At 45.5% G+C, this 17106-nt stretch overlaps 1 protein-coding gene and 1 pseudogene across 1 annotated transcript in view; one reads left to right on the top strand and one right to left on the bottom strand.

The window, feature by feature from the left end:
* Positions 1 to 17106, top strand: part of Enthd1 (ENTH domain containing 1) — a 131652-nt gene that overhangs the window by 70437 nt on the left and 44109 nt on the right. The window lies entirely within an intron of this gene.
* LOC105943875 lies at positions 420 to 1178 on the bottom strand (annotated as a pseudogene).

Below are 17106 nucleotides of genomic sequence, written 5' to 3'. Positions count from 1 at the left end.
CTGCCTCCAGAGTGCTGGGATTAAAGGTGTATACCACCACACCTGGCTTAAAAATATTTTTTTTCTGGTTTTCTGACAATGCTTTTAATGACAATTTACAGAAAAGAACTATTTATAAGTTTAGTTACAAACCTATATACTGAATAATTTAGAAATTTATACAAAATATTTATTTAAATCAAGTTTTCTTCAAATAAGAAAACTTCAAATCTGCTACATGTGATTGAGAGTGAAAAAAATGACAAATTATATATAAACAAAGTTTTAGATTTGATGAGTATGATTACTGATAAAGTTTTCCTTTCTGTTTATGGCTTTGGCCAAGAACGGAAGAAGGAACCAAACAAAGTCACTGAGCATCTGCAGCGCACATTCTGCTCCTTCAGAGTCCCGTGATAAGTTAAGGTGTCAAATGTGAATTAGAATCGGTCTGCTGATCTGCTAGCCACAGCTCAAATATTCCCATAAACCTTTGATGGAGGATTTCCTAGGATGTGGTTGCAAATGGCAGTTCTTGCCATCTTGATGTTTTGGAAAGAACAAAGGATGTGAACTTTCACATTAGCCAAAACTATCTGAGTCTGGGTCACATTCTCTGTGGTGAATTTGGTTTTTCCTCCTTTGCCAGCAATTCTTCTTATAGCCCTTGACAGGTGGTCTTCCTTTAGAGGCTTAACATCCGTAATTTTGAAGGACTCTAGGAAGAGTTCGTCCAGCCTGATAAGGGCCAGTGCATCTTCCACCTGAAATCCGAGAACAAAGGTCTTCACAAAGTCAGCTGCTTTCGTTAGAGCACTGACGTCTGTGGTGTCTTTCCAAGTCCTGATTGCTACATTCCTTGATTTCAAGTTGAAGCGTATCTGAAGTCCCAAATGTTCTACAATAGCAATAAATATCTTCATCCAGTTTTCTTTTAACGGTGTGTATCTGTGAGCCAGGACTGGAACTTTCTTCATTTCTTCTTTCCCACTCAGCAGCCCGTCCCCAGACAGCGGTGGGAAGACCGGCCTCCTCGCCGCTTAGGCCTCCTCCGTGCCCATGCGACCCGTGTCTCCGTCATCCTCGCCGGCCGCGGACAGCTGGTCGGCCTGTCGCTTCTTTGCCCACTGGCCACCTCTGCCGGTGACCTGAGTGAAGCCGTCCTCAGCCCCCGGACTCTGGGTCTCCATCTCAGACATCTGCCAAGCCAACGTGCGCTCCCCCAAAATATTTGTTTTTTAAATCAAAAACATGCCATGAGTCCGAGGCCACCCTAAGACTCCATCCATAGTGAATTCCGGGTCAACCTGGACTAGAGTGAAACCCTACCTCGAAAAAAAAAAAAAAAAAAAGAAGATAGCAGAAAGCTGGGTGTGGTGGCTCACTCCTGTAATCTTTGCACACAGGAGATACAGACAGGTGGATTGCCACAAGTTTAAGACCAGTCCAGGCTACATAAAGGGTTCCAGGCCAGTCTGTCTCAAAACAAATAAAAACAGAAGATACGGCAGAGGTGACGTTGTTGTGAGGCAAGACAGTGAAGGTCTGCCGGCATCCCTGTCACATGAAGGCTGAGTCTAAGTACGTTTCTAACAGGGATTTTAAAAACTGGCAAAGCTGACAGCTGTATGATTGATCGTGGGTGATCCTGGGCTAGGTTGCTTGCTCTGGTCAGAAAGCTCAGCTGCAGCTGGAGCTGTGATGAGTAGCACCACCCGCTCTTCCTGCAGTCACCAGCGGCCATCCGCAGTCCACCTGGCCTTTCAGCATAGGCCAGTTATGCCAGGATGTATAAAACCATCCCTTCTTCAGGTCTTTGATGGTGGCACTAATCTCTACATTTCCCCCAGAAAGATGGCATCCCTCTAGCCATAGTAGCCTGCCCTTCATGAACCACTGGGGATTCTGTCTCTATTGTGGAAGACTTCTGTCCCCCAGAACATTCTGAGATCAAGGCAGGTCTTTGTTTTCCAAGGCTTGTTATGAGGTGGATCCCAGACTAAGACTTCCCATGTCACTTTATTTCCACGGAATCCTACTGTGGCTGGTCTTCTGTATTGCCATTATTGGGACATCAGAATCAGTGTACCACCTGAGCCATTATGTGATAAGACATGGAAAGACTGTATCTCTTTCTTAGTTAGAAGGCTCAGATGTCTCCAGGGAAGACTCAGGAGAAAGGGAGAGGGAATCAGTGAATCTGACTACATAGGCTGTTGTATTGCAGGTTTCTTCCTTGCAGAGAAACAAGAGTTCTGGCTTCTGGGCTGGCTTAGGTTTAGGAATTGAGCCCAAGTTTCCTGCCTGGAATGCCAAGCAGCAGTTATGAGGTTGTTCTTCTATTTCCTATAGATCCTATGCCTCATTGATCATCCCCAAACATGCCTGAAAGTAGAAAACGCATGTCATTGCATCCCCATGACTTACTGTAGCTATGGAGCTCAGTGTGCCCCTCCCCACCCCCGCCTCAATCAGTCCGTTGCTAGTCTGGGAATCCATTGATTCCCATGGAGATCAGGGAACCCAGTTCTGTCTCCAGCCTACTGACTACAGCCACCACTGAGCTCCTGGGTGATGCTGGTGGTGGTTCTGTGACGGGATTTAGAAGGTGGCTGAGAATGCTGTGTGAAATAGATCCATCTCGTGTCACCTAGTCCTGCTCACGTGGCACATCTCACACTCTTTCATCCTGCTGTGACCTTACAGACACAGGGAAGCCTTCTTAGACAGTTTATTAAAAAGCACCTCCGCCTCCTCACCGCCAGTGGCACGCTGTCTCCCTGGTGCTTGTTTTCTCAGCATCTCATACTGCATGGCTTATGAGCCTGTCTGAAGACACATGGCCCTCCACCCCCAGGTCTCACAGTGAATATACCACTGGTGCAACACTCTTGGGTCACTTTTGGATCTGTGATACTTTACAAGCAGTTATATGTGATTTTCATGTGTTGCTCATGAATGGAGTGCATTCACTAATGTCTTATGTTTGGGGACAGTTGTTGCATGCCTTGACCTCTTCCCCCCAACGTGCCTCTGTCAGTCATCAGAACATCAAAAGCATGCCTGGAATTATAGAACTGACCATAGAAACTTGAGAGGTTATCAATATAGTGAATGCATAATGTGCTTAGTATTAAGAAACACAATTAGAGGCCGGGCGTGGTGATGCACACCTTTAATCGCAGCACTTGGGAGGCAGAGATAGGAGGATCACCATGAGTTTGAGGCCACGCTGAGACTACATAGAGAATTCCAGGTCACTTTAGCCTGAGCTAAAGTGAGACCCTACCTAGAAAAACAAAAACAAAAAAAAATTTATTTGGGCTGGAGAGATGGCTTAGTGGTTAAGCGCTTGCCTGTGAAGCCTAAGGACCCCTGTTCAAGGCTTGATTCTCCAGGATCCACATTAGCCAGATGCACAAGGGAGCGCACACATCTGGAGTTCATTTGCAGTGTCTGGAGGCCCTAGCGTGCCCATTCTCTCTCTCTCTGTCTCTCCCTCTCCCTCTTTCTCTCTCTGTCTGTTGCTCTCAAATAAAAAAAGAAAAAGAAATAAAATTAAGGCTATTTGAAACTTGTTTTCTCTCATTTTTACCCAAAAAGTATGGGAAAGCACGACTAATGCATGAAAGATGGACAGAAATGAAATGATTAAAGGCTTTGATTGAAATGAATAACTCCAACAGAAACCACAGGCACCTGCCATAGAAGTTGATTGAATGACAGCAAGGGTGGCCGCTGCATTAAGTATACCAATATTTGTTTACTATGCCATAGTCGATATTAAATGATGATTAAAAGAAATATTCAAGGGGCTTGAGAGATAGCTCAGTGGTTAAAGGCATTTTCTTGCAAAGCTTGAAAGCCTGGGTTCAATTTTCCAGTACCCCCGTAAAGCCAGATGCACAAAGTGGTGCATGCATCTGGAGTTCACTCAGTGGCAGGAGGGCCTGGTGTGCCCAAGTTCTATCTCTCTCTCTCTTACTCTCTCTAAATAAATAGATAAATAAATACATAAAATTATTTTTTAAAAAAGAAACATTCAAGGGTTGAGGTCATGGTTCAGCCAATAAAGTGCTTGCCAAACAAGCATGGGCACCTGAGTTTGTATCTCCCAATCCCACATACAATGCCAGGTGTGGTGGCATGCTTTTGTAATCCCAGCCCTGGGGAGGTGGAGACCGAGTGTTGTAGTTACCTTACGCTGCTAGGATAAAGCACATGGCCAAAAGTAGCTGATGGGAGGAAGTGGTCTATTGTGGCTCTCACAGTCTTGAGGAGCAGCTTCATGACGGCAGAGAAAGCATGGCATGAGCAGAGGCTGGCCATCACCTCTGTCACAGCAGGTGGACAACAGCAGCAGTAGAGTGTGCTGAACTCTAGCAAAGGGGAGCTGGCTATAATACCTCTAAGCCTGACCCCTCCCCCAACACAGCTCCTCCAGTAAGGCTCCACTTCCCATTTTCACCAGCTGGGGGCCAAACATTCAGAACCCACGTCTTTGGGGACACCTGATTCAAACCACCACATAGAGAATCCCTGGAGCTCACTGGCCAGCTAATCGAGATGAATCAGTAAATTCTAGGTTCAGTTCTGTCTCAAAGAATGAAGTACATAGTTGAGGAAGACACCCAACATCGCCCTCTGATCTGCACACTCAGGCACACACAGGTATACCCACACACATATGTGCACACCACACATGCTCCCACATGCAGACATTTATAAAACAAAATATTGGGCTGGGGAGATGAGCTCCATAGATAAAGCGTTTAACATACACGTGTGAGCACCTGAGTTCACATCCCCAGCACCCGCATAAAGCTGGGAGCTGTAGTGCTAGCATCCGTAATCCCAGCACACCTCTGGCAAGACTGCCAGCTGCTCCTGAGCCAGGTAGCCTGGTGAATGGAGCAGTGAAAGAGGAGAGACCCTGCCTCAGAGAAGGCAGAAGATGAGGACTGATACCCCAAAGGTGTCCTCTGACCTCCACATGCATGCTATGGCATCCTCACACTCCCACACATGAACACACACAAAGACATTTTGAGAAGTGGGAATAGAGCTCAGTAGTAGAGCTTACCTAGCATGTGTAAGGCCCTATGTTCAGTTCCCAACATGATGAAAAAGAAGAAAGGGAAGCAGTACTGAGAAATGCTGGCTTGTGAACTACTGACTTTTAGTTCGAGTCTATCCAGCCGAACCCTTTGCTGTTCTACTGAAGAGTGTGCACATTATAACAATGCCATGCAAGCCCCTTGATGGTTCAGATGAGGAGCATCAAGCTTAATCTAAACTGAACGGGCAGGCTCTTTATCAAAATGATTGTGTTCTCTCAGGGGTGTAAGGCCCAAGTTGACTTTATTTGAAGAACATGGCTGTATGTTGATTTCCAGGAGTACATCCATTATTCACCCCCACAAGAGCTTCTAAATGCCTTCTACATGCTGGGCATCATGCCATCTCCTAGATCAATTGTGATTAACAAGATTCCTGCTGGGCATAGTGGTGCACACCTGTAATCTCAGCACTCAGGAGACAGAGGCAGGGGGATAGGCACACGTTCAATGTCAGCCCAGTCTACATGGTGAGTTCCAAGCCAGCCAAGGCTACATAGTGAGACCCTGTCTCAAAAAACAAACGAGGGCTGGAGAGATGGCTTAGGGGTTAAGGTGCTTGCCTGCAAAGTCTAAGAACCCTGGTTCAATTCTTCAGGTCCCAAGTAAGCCAGATGCACAAAGTGGCACATGCATCTGGAGTTCATTTGCAGTGGCTAGAGGCCCTGACATTCCCATTCTCTCTCTATCACTCTCCCTCTTTGTGTCTCTAATAAATAAGTGAAAATAAAGTCTTTTATTTTTTCTTTTTTTCAAGCGGTTCCAGTCTTTCTGTAGTTTTCAGGCTAGTGACAAGCCTAACCAGGCCCAATCAGACAAATGTGTGTCAGGACAGGGAAGGACACAGCAGGACATGGAGGGGGGTCCATTGGGGCTACCTTGGGGGGTCAGAGAGGTTTTGTGGAGAGGTAGCTAGCCAGGCTGTAACTTGAGGGGTACATGGCCTAAACAGTGGCCAGCGCTAGCACAGCATGTTCTGGGCATGCTTTTAAATAAGTCTTCACTCGCTCTTTCTTTATAAATGAGGAGAATGCAGAGTGTAAAATAACTTGCCCAAGGTCAGGGTCAACCTTTGGACCAAGCTAGTCTGATCTCAGAGCCTTTGTTATGTTTCAAACCTTCTGAGACCCACATCCAGAAGTGCCAATAAGATTATGACATATCTCTCTCTCTCTCTCTCTCTCACACACACACACACACACACCCTTTAACAAGTTTCCCCATTCCACAAAACAGTAGTTATTGACAGTGTCCTTTTATCCAGTTTGTCAGTTTTATTTTTAAAAGCTGCATGTGACCTATAAAATTGGTTTACAGTGCAGTTTTAAAACCAGTTTATGATACTTGTTTTGCCTACATGGCAAAACAAATCAAGCCAAGGGAGGAGAGGAGAGGTGGCCTGAGGCAGAAGGGGAGCAGAGCGGGCAGGGACGGGTGACAGCAGGTTCAAGGGGCCTTAGGAAGAAGTGGGTGGCACAAGGGCTGCCAGAAGAAGCCAGAGAGACAGCAAGGCTATGGATTAGGGGCCCATATATTCAGTATTCAAACCAGAGCACTTATAGTGAAAGGGGTCCAATAAATAGTCCTGGCCTTGGCACAGGCCAGGATCACCATTAGCCTGGAGCTTTCTGGGCACAGTGGCATGGATGCCCAGTCTCTTCATAAGCCCCACCAATGAGTCCTCCGGTGTCCAAAAAGCAGTGGGAAGCTGTTCAGGTGCTTTAAGCAAGGGCATGGCATACCTATATTTGCCTGAGGAAAAAGTCTCCTTGCATGATTAAAAAGAGATAGGAAGTGAGTTAGAGTCAGATTATCTCCAGATGGCCTTCTGCCTTGGCCTCTGCTCCCTTGTGGAGTCACCAGCTCTTGCTCTTTCTCCTCCCATGTGGAGGCCGGGCTTTGGGCTGTGTTTTCTCAGCCTGTGCCTGGCCCCTGCCTTCCACTCCTCTCCATTTGTCTGATTCCTGCTCATTCTCGGGGTTCAGCTAAGGCGTTGCTTCTTCCAGGACACCTTCCTAGGCCTGCAAAGGCACAGGTTGTTCAGCTCACTGCTCCTCCTCCCCAGCTCCCAGGATGCTCAGCGCTTGCCCATCCCCAGGAGCACAAGTGCTGCCAGTGTCTTCTCTCCTTAAAATTTTATTAATTTACTTATTTGAGAGAGTGAGAATGGGCTCACCAGGGCCTCCAGCAGCTGCAAATGAACTCCAAACTCATGCACCACCTGTGCATCTGGCTTACTTGGGTCATGGGGAATTGAACCTGGGTCCTTTGGCTTTGCAGGCAAGTTCCTTAACCGCTAATAATCTCTCCAGCCCCTGCCAGTGTCTTCTTGCTCAGCAAGGTATTTGGCCATTAGCCCAATGCTCAGAGCATAGTAAGTACTCTATGAAATGCTTCTTGAGAGTAAGTGGCCCTGAAATGTCCCTAGGCTGAATGCAGCCATCCTTGTGGATTTTGTCTTGTGCTTTTTGCATATGCTTGACAAATGTCTTCAAGGGCTGGAGAGATGGCTTAGTGATTTAGTGATTAAGGCACTTGCCTACAAAGCCTAAGGGGCCAGGTTCGATTTCCCAGGACCCACATAAGCCACATGCACAAGGTCACACATGAGTCTGGGGTTGGTTTGCAGTGGCTGGAGGCTCTGGTGTGTCCATTCTCTCTCTCTCTCTCTCTCTCTCTCTCTCTCTCTCTCTCTCTCTCTGTGTGTGTGTGTGTGTGTGTGTGTTACTTTCTCTCTTTCTCAAATAAATAAATAAAAATGTTAAAAATAAAGTGTCAGCAGAGAAGATTGTCACTGCTTTTAAGGGGCAAGCAGCCAGGGTGGCACCGTGGTAGTGCAGGAGTTCACTACTGGGATTTGCTCCCCACAGAGCCACCACTGAAATTTCATAGAACTTTCTCCAACCCTGGTTGACATTTGATTGTTGTATTAGCTAAAAGGGAGTCTGAAAAGAAATGTGCAAAACACATTGAATTGAAAATAGTGTTCATGGATATAGTAAGGGTGTGCAAATAGGCCTTGGCAAAGACCCATGTGTCTTCACTTAGTTCGCCCTTTCTGTCTGTTCTGGGCCCAACACCCACGGTCTCTGGTAGACAGGAGCCCAGAGATACACATCGAGCTCTCCTAGCTTCTAGATGTAGGGCTGCAGCAGGTTTGGAAGAGCGAAAATGAAGGAGAAACACCTCATTTGAGGCAGATCTCTCATTTACTGCTCTGTTTGCCAAGCTAGCTGCTCCACAAACACCAGTAATTTCTCCTGTTTATGCCTCCCTTTTCACTGCAGATGCACTGGGATTATAGAAGCTTCTGGCTTCTTTTTTCTTTTACTTTTATTTATTTATTTGCAAGCAGAGAGAGAGATAGGGCATGCCAGGGCCTCCTGCCATTGCAGATGAGCTCCAGATGCACATACCACTCTGTGCATCTGGCTTCACTTGGGTACTGGGGAATAGAACCCTGGCCTTTAGGTTTTGCAGGCAAGCACCTTAACCACTGAGCCATTTCTCCAGCCCCAAAGCTTCTGGCTCTTATGTGGGGTCTGAAGATCTGACACCACGTAGTCAGAGTTTCATAGCAAGTGCTTTATCCATTGAGTCATATTTCCAACCCCACTGGGTAGATGGGTGACTAGTCCTTCCTGGTTTCCCCTGCTCCCAAGGTGTGGCCCTGGGGCCCAAGGCCTCCCTCACCAGCATCGAACTCACACAGCTGCTGCTGCTTAGTACAGACTCTCGTGCTGGGTTAGAGGCTTAGGCTTGGGAACAGTGGATGCAAGCCAGGGCAATCTGCTTCCCAATGCTCTTCTGTTACCAGCTGGTGTGGCTTGTTTATTTTGGAGCTCAGGGCCTCGTGCATGCTAAGCAAGTACTTTATCTCTCAGCTGCATACCCATCTGGACCCATTGTGCATTTTCTTGGGCAGTGGTAGCTCTGTGTAGGTTACTATACTTATGGAAGGGACTTGGATGTGTGGAGCTATGGAACAGAGACTGCCTGTTAACACTTTGCCCATTCTTCTTTTATTTACCTTTGTCTCCACTACTTCTAGCACAATGTCCAACGCATAGTGGACTCTAAGTCCTTGTGTTAGGTGATGGTAAGACAGGGAAGAGAGAGGAACAGAAGTTTGGGGATGACCTGAGGGTTAGCACAGACTAGATACAGAGAAGGAACTCTCAGCCTCACTGAATTTTTGAAACTGAATCTACTCAATGCAACCATATGATTTGTAATTTGATCCTATTATATTTACTGACTGGCAGTATGACAGAATCTCCCCAGACCCCGTGTTAGTAAACTACATTAAAGACAAACTCAGAAATTGTTCAAACATAAAGTGAAATAGCTAACCACTAGATCTTAACTGAAATGGCTACAGAAATCTGGGAGGCAAGGCTGAGAAATTAGATTTTAACTCAGCAAATACTGAGTACCTACTCTGTGTCAGGCACTCCAGTGGACAGGGATTTATAGTAGTAAGCATTGCCAGGCACATTCTGCCCTCTAGGAGCTTCTGTTCTGGGGAACGTAGCAGCTGATAAAGTCATTCTAGATTATGGCGCAGGCCATGAGTGAAACAAACTGGAGATTAACAAAGCAAAGATGGAGTGAGGGCTCCCGTTGGGGCCCTGCTCTGCAGAGCGATAGGAGGCAAAATGAGGAGGATGCTGGACAGGTGCATTTTGAGTAGAGGGAACAGCAACTTCAGAGACCCAGAGGTGGAGAATGTCAACTTGTCCCTGCAGTTTCAAGGAGGCCTGGAATGTGACCTAGGAGGGGAGGGAAGTGGCAGGAGCCACACCTTGTTGCAGCAGGAGGAGGAGCATGCGGACTGAATGCTGAGAGCAGAGAATGGTGTGGCAGAGGAGCAGAGGCAGAGAGGCCAGAGAAGCAGCTATGCCGCACCGGTCCAGTGGCTGTGAAGGGATGAGGATGGTGGCTGGGGAAGAAAGAGTGGGAGGGTGGAAGGTGTGCTCTGGAGATCTGCCCAGGATTTCCTGATGAGTGGGTGTTAGTAAGATGGAAGCAAAGATTAACTCTGGACTTGCTGCCTTTGGGCAGAAAAGATGGGCAAGTGAAGAGGTTTGGGGGTTAAATAAGAGCTGCATCTTGGCTCTGTTCCATGTGAGGTACCTATGAGACATCCATATAGAATCCATGCATACCGTTCTGGGGGTACTGACTAACCAGTCCCTGGAGTAACTAAGCTAGAATGTATGTAGTTGTCTTTCCTGCTTAATCAGGGTCTCTTTTCTTGCGAAACCCAAATTTTAAAATTCTGACTTTACTTCGTGGATGGTGGTGGTCTGCTGTGAATTTCAGAAATCTCAGCATTCCACCACTATTTTTATAAAAGCACAATATTGGATGTAGGTCATCACCAAACATACCCAGCCTCTTAACATTCTGGGAGGATCCTTGGAGGCGATCTTCGCCCTCGCAGATGGTTCCAGTTCGGCACGAGCTTCGCTCTCCAGTCAGCAGCTTTGTTCTTCATATGCTGTCTCCTTGCAGCAGTGTGGATACCAGAGGCTGTCGCCCCTCCCCCCACTGTAGTGATTTTGAATCCATGCGTTCCATGGTCAGTTGACTGCTGCTTCTAGGCCTGTGGTGAGACAGCAATCATGGTGGGAGCAAGAGGTGCAGCAAAATCTATCACCTCATAGCCCGAGGGCAGAAGGGAAGAGGGTAGAGTCTCATAGTCTCTTTCAAGGACATACTTGAAAGGACTTGAAGGCTTTTCCTAAAGCTCCACCTCTCAAAGTTCCCACCATTCCCATCAGTGCCACCCCAGGGAACAATGTCTTTAATCCCTGGGCCTTTGGGAGATATTCAGCATCTAAACTAGGGCAGAGAACTAGGCTGAATAGACAGTGAGTGAGCTTCAGATACATTGATTAGGCACATGCAAATGTTTTTGTTGTCCCCTTGGAGGGGGGGGGGGAGGGAGAAGTGCGGTGGCGACTTGGCTTTCCAAGCCCAGAGGTCTGCAGCAGCTGCCTCTTTTGTATTACTGGGCCAGCATCAGTGTGGCCACATGATAAGCAGAGGGCTGCAGCAATTACAAGTCTTGATAAGCAAAGGTTACAGCAATTACAGAGCTCAACTGTGGCTCTTGCCAAGGTCAAATGTTTTAAGGAAATGTAGATTACAAAGGTGTTTTGCTTCTTTGTGCATATTTGATTCATTTAACTTAGTAAAGAAAACCTCAGAAAGGAATATTTAATCCTTGATCATGATGTTGCTCGGTCTGCTACCTGTCAACTTGGAAAAGCTTCATTGTGCAGGATTTCTCAAGTGCTTGATGGTGGCAGCTCTGATAACCACATCTTATCTGCCCATCTCTTGCCCTACCTTGGACCATGGTCACCCCTGCCTGGGCTCTTATAATACCTCTTCATGATCTGCTGCCTGAGCCTTACCTTGTCTATCATCTTGTCACTTTCTCTTCAATACAGTCTTTCCTGACTCCTCACATTTCCAGCAGGGGTCAACTAAACACTGCAGGCCTTCCTGCTGGTCACACAGGCAAACAAGCAAACCTAGATGGTTTTTAATGCCCTGTTGGGTTCGTGGAAGCCAAAAAAAAAAAAAAATTGAGGGCAAAACAGGAGGAAAACAAATGGGAGAGCTGAACTGTGATTGGAGTAGGAAGCAATGAATGCAAATGTATCAAATCAAAAGGCAGGTTCCCTGAGAGCAGTGCCCCACACCACGATCACAGCCAGAGGATGAAGCCTTGGGCCAGGGGCAAGGACAGATGCTGAGCCTCAAACTGCCTTAAGTTGGAGCTCTTAAAGGGATTGAGGCTGCAGCCCAATATCCCCAGGTATCTCCACGCTCTAGAAAAGCATGCTCAGTGTGGACCTCCGGGACTCACAGATCAGTATGAGCCCAACATGATGCCATCATCAGTCACCACCAAAAAGACAAGGAGCTAAATCTGCAGGATGGTCTACAAAGACACCAAAAAGACAAAGAGATACATCTGCAAGACGGTCTACAAAGACACCAAAAAGACAAGGAGATATGTCTGCAGGACGGTCTACAGAGACACCAAAAAGACAAGGAGACACATCTAGAGGACGGTCTACAAAAACACCTAAAAGACAAGGAGACATGTAGGCAGGACTGTCTACAAAGATGAGCTGTGGATTTTGGCTCAAAGGACTTCAGATGTGGTTTATTACCCACAAAACAGTAAGTAACTCAATATGGAGCATTTTTTGAAAAAAGATGGAGCCAGTAAAAGGGAGCTGTCTGGGGAGACGTGAAAAGTAGCCAGGGAAAGCTGTCAGAAAGGGAAAATAAAAACTCAGTGGAGGGCTGGAGAAATAGCTTAGCAGTTAAGCCACCTGCCTGTGAAGCTAAGGACCCATGTTTGACTCTCCAGATTCCACATTAGCCAGATGCACAAAGGTGAGGCAAGTACAAGGTCACAGATGCCCACTAGATGATGCAAGCTCTGGAGTTCAATTGCAGTGGCTAAGGCCCTGGCGCACCTCCTCTCTCTCTTTCTCTCTCTCTTTCTGTTTCTTGCTTTCTCTAAAATTATATATGTATATATATATTAAATTCAGTGGATATGGAAGGGTTAACAGTCAAGATAAAATTGAAATGAGAACTAGTGAACTGGGGTGTACATCAGTAAGAATTCTCATAATGCAAGAAAGAGGCCAAGGAATAGTTAAAAGCAAAGACGCAAATGATAAATGAGGTTTAATCTAGCCAACAGAAGCCTCAGAAGACAGAATATGTAGAAAGACCAGGCAACATTTGATAAGACAATGACAGATAATGTTTCCAGAGTTGTTGAGAGATACAGGCAATGCAGTATATACCAAGGAGGGTAAAGAATTGGAAAATTACAAACTCACACGTCAATGAGTGCTTGTAGAAGTCCAGAGACAAAGAGCAAATGATAAGTGAATACCTGTGGAAGAATAACAACTAGGCCAAGCACAGGCAGGTACCTTTTAAGTGTCCAGGGAAAATACCTGCCAGCCAAAAATGTGCAATTTTTTTGTTGTTGATTTTTGGAGGTAGAGTCTCTCTCTAGCCAAGTCTGACCTGGGACTCACTATGTAGTCTCAGGGTCACCTCAAACTCGCATCGATCCTCTTACCTCTGCTCCTGAATGCTGGAATTAAAAGTCATGCACCACCATGCCCAGCTAAATGTGCAGACTTTTAAGAACAGGTGAAATAAAGACATTGTCAAGGGGCTGGAGAGATGGCTTAGCGGTTAAGCACTTGCCTGTGAAGCCTAAAGACCCCAGTTCGAGGCTCGGTTCCCCAGGTCCCATGTTAGCCAGATGCACAAGGGGCGCACGCGTCTGGAGTTCGTTTGCAGAGGCTGGAAGCCCTGGCGCACCCATTCTCTCTCTCTCCCTCTGTCTTTCTCTCTGTGTCTGTCGCTCTCAAATAAAAAAAAAAAAAAATTAAAAAAAAAGACATTGTCAAGAGAAGACTTTTAAAATGAACAAAACCCAAGTTACTAATGCAGACACCTCCCCCCCAAAGGAAGAAGGAAGGATCTGAGCTACAGGAAGCAGTGGGGAGCTAACAGTTGATAAACTTTAGGTGAATCTTGTTACTTTTCTCATTGCTGTGCACAAATGCCAGACAAGAAACAACTTAAAGAAAGAAGGGTTTATTTCAGCTCACAGTTTGAGGGATAATCCATCATGGCTGGGAAATCATGGGTTGATCTTCCTATGTCAGTTAACCTAATCTAGAAGCTCCCTCACAGTAATGTCTCCTAGATGATTCTAGTTCTGATCACATTAGCAATTAATATTAACCATCAGAAGTCTACCCCTTTCCAACTGGACAACAAAAATATTCACTTTTATGCCATAACGTTCCACTGTACTTCATAGGCTTATGGCCATTTCATAATACAGAATGCATTTAGTGCAAACTTCAAAAGTTCCCATAGTCTTTAACAGTTCCAACACTATTCAAAAGTGTAAGTGTATGCAGTATCTCTATCACACTGTCTAAGGCTCAGGGTCTATTGCAAAAGAAAGAATATAAGAGCCAAAGGAAGGGTAGGACTCCTTACAACATGCTCCTCCAGACACAAAATGGCCTGGATATCCATGACCTCACAGTGCCTGACCCTACCTAAACAAGACCATCATAATAGGAGGAAAAGATCATGACATCAAAATAAAAGAGAGACTGATTGAAAGGAGGTGGGGATATAATGGAAAGCAGAGTTTCAAAGGGGAAAGTGGGGGAAGGGAAGGCATTACCATGGGATATTGTTTACAATCATAGAAGTTATTAATAAAAAATAAATAAAATATTTTTTAAAAGTGTAAGTGTAGAATCTCATAGGTAATCTCTTAACTGCAGGCCCCCATAACATCAAAAATCAAGTTCTAGGGCTGGAGAGATGACACATGGCTTAATGGTTAAGGGCACTTGCTTGTGAAGCCTAAGAACCCATGTTCTACTCTCCAGGTCCCACATAAGCCAGGCACAAGGTGATTGAAGTATGCACGGTAGCACATGCACTTAGGTGACACATACATTGACTACAGTGGCTGGAGGCCCTGTAATTCTCTCCCTGTGTTTTGTATTAAAAACAAAAAAAAATCAAGTTCCCTGTTTCCAGTATCCACTGGCACAGATTAAGCACTCTCATCATAAGAGGGAAGAATGGGAGCATAGCAAACAAAAAGAGCAAACAAAACCAAGACCCCAACATCAGCGATCACAATTCTGAGTCCAGGAATCTGAACCTCATGAGTGAATCATCTGGAGTCCAGCACTTAGCCCCTTTCTTGGGCTGACTCCACCATGGGCCTACAGTTCCCTGAGCACCTCTCACATCCTGCCATCTCCAACATTATAAGGTCTCCACTGCAACTTGTGTTTTGCCTTCCCAGCTTCAGGCAGTGGCCTCTTAGGGCCTCCTTGCATAGATCCAATCCTGTTACATAATTTCCTGGTACTGGTGTCTTTCTAGAACCTTGGTACAATCCTCCATGAATCCCTTGTTCTTACACTGCCATACCTATAATACCAATGCCATGTGGGTGACATTGTCAAATTCTGTTGCCAAGTTAAGATGTGGCCCGGCTCCCTTAGACCACAGTTGCATCAACTTCTGTGTTCTTCTTAGGTGACCCTAGGTGGTTGCTTTCAAATAGGGACCCTTTGGTGGCATTCTCAGTTTAGGTCTCTCCTTTCAAATAAATTTGGATTTTTACAAGATGGGTTGGGTCTTGCCATCAAAGTATCTTTCCTATTTTGCCAGTGCAGAGTAGAATTTTTTTTATTTTGCTAATCTAATTAGCAACTATAGCTGTTCTGTGAGCCTTGTCTACAATTTTAAACCTGTTATTTATCCCACAAAATGGCACATTTTAAAAAATCTTTTGGTTCTACTTATTGCTTTCACAGGAGTCCTGCATCGGAGTAGTGAACAATAACCTTGATATATCCTGAATGTTATGCTGTCTTGAGATTTCACCCACCAGACACACCAGTCCATTATCTCTGAATTCTGCCTTACTAACATTCTCTGTTCACAGGCATAGTGCAACCAGATTCTTTGCCAGAATATAACAAGAACTGCCACTAGTCCAGTTCCTGATAGAGTCTTATTCTCCTCTGAAACTTCGTGAGCTAGACCTCCATGGTTAGTGTTTCCTGTTGATATTCTGGTCTTCTAAATTCCCACTAGATTGGCCATTAAGCTGTGTTTATAGCATCCTAGGGCTTTTTCTAGTTCAAAGTTCTAAACTCTTCCAAATTCCTTCCACTAACTAGTCCCAAAGATTTATGAATCACATGATCAGATTTATCACAGCAACAACCCCACTCCTGGTACCAAGTTTTTGCATTACTTATTTTTCTTGTTGCTATGAGAAAATGTCTGACAAGTAGCATTTTAAAGAAGGAAGGGCTTATTTTGGCTCACACCTGGAGGAGACCGTGAGGTTAATTCATGGTGGCAGGAGCTTGAATCAGCTGGTCATGTGCATCTGTAGTAATAAGAAGCAGAGAAAGAGATGGATGCTCATGCTCAACTCACTTGCTCCCTTTCATTCAGTGTGGGACCCTAGCCCATTGAATGGTGCCACCCACAGTTAGAGATTTGTCTTCTAGGTGATTCTAGATCAAACCAAATTAATAACTGACATTAACCATCACAAAATGTAGACGAACATAGTTTGTACACAATAATGATAGCACCTAAGATCAAGGTGTCTGCTCCTGAGCAGGAATGCCACCATGTGGAAAAAGAAAGAGTGAATCAAAACCTAGTGGTGTTTGGGTGGGAAAGATGGCTTAATGGTTACAGCGCTTGCCTGGAAAGCCTAAGGACCCAGGTACCCACATAAGCCATATCCACAAAGTGGCACAAGTATTTGGAGTTTTTCTTTTTTGCAGCAGCAGCAGCAGCTAGAGGCCCTGGAGTGCCCATTCTCTCTGTTTGTCTGTCTGTCTGTCTGTCTCTCTCCCTTTCTCCTTCTTCCCCTGGCTCTGAAATGATTAATTTAAAAAAAACCCTACTGGTATTGAAAAAAGCAAGAACAGTTCTGATAAGTGTGCACACAATAAAAAATGAAAGCAACCACAGAATAGGCCAGATCTTCAGGTCTGCCTAGCAGATCAGCCAGGCCCCTGGATTTTCTGACATGGACACTAGTAAGAACAAAGGCATCTTTCTGGGAGAGATCTTCCTGGAGTGTGCACTGCAAGGAAGAACCTTCGTGGAACAAACACTGATCTAGTCTGATATTAGGAAGAAGAAACAAGTTCAGGCTGCAGGGATGTGGGACTTCTGTGAGTATAAGATGCTAATGGTGCTTTGGCCAACTGGGAAGGTCAGGGGAGAAGATAAACACTCAGCACAAGTTGTGAATTACGTGATCATAATTAAGGTAGGGCTGGGGACATGGCTCAGAGGTCAAAGGAGCTTTCTTGCAAATCCTAGTGGTCTGGGTTGCATTCCCAGTACCCACCTAAAGCCAGATTCACAAAATGGT

This window comes from Jaculus jaculus, chromosome 6, assembly GCF_020740685.1.
Source record: "Jaculus jaculus isolate mJacJac1 chromosome 6, mJacJac1.mat.Y.cur, whole genome shotgun sequence".
NCBI lineage: Eukaryota > Metazoa > Chordata > Mammalia > Rodentia > Dipodidae > Jaculus > Jaculus jaculus.
The sequence above is the reverse complement of the archived record's forward strand: the minus strand, read 5'-3'. Positions and strand labels throughout refer to the sequence as shown.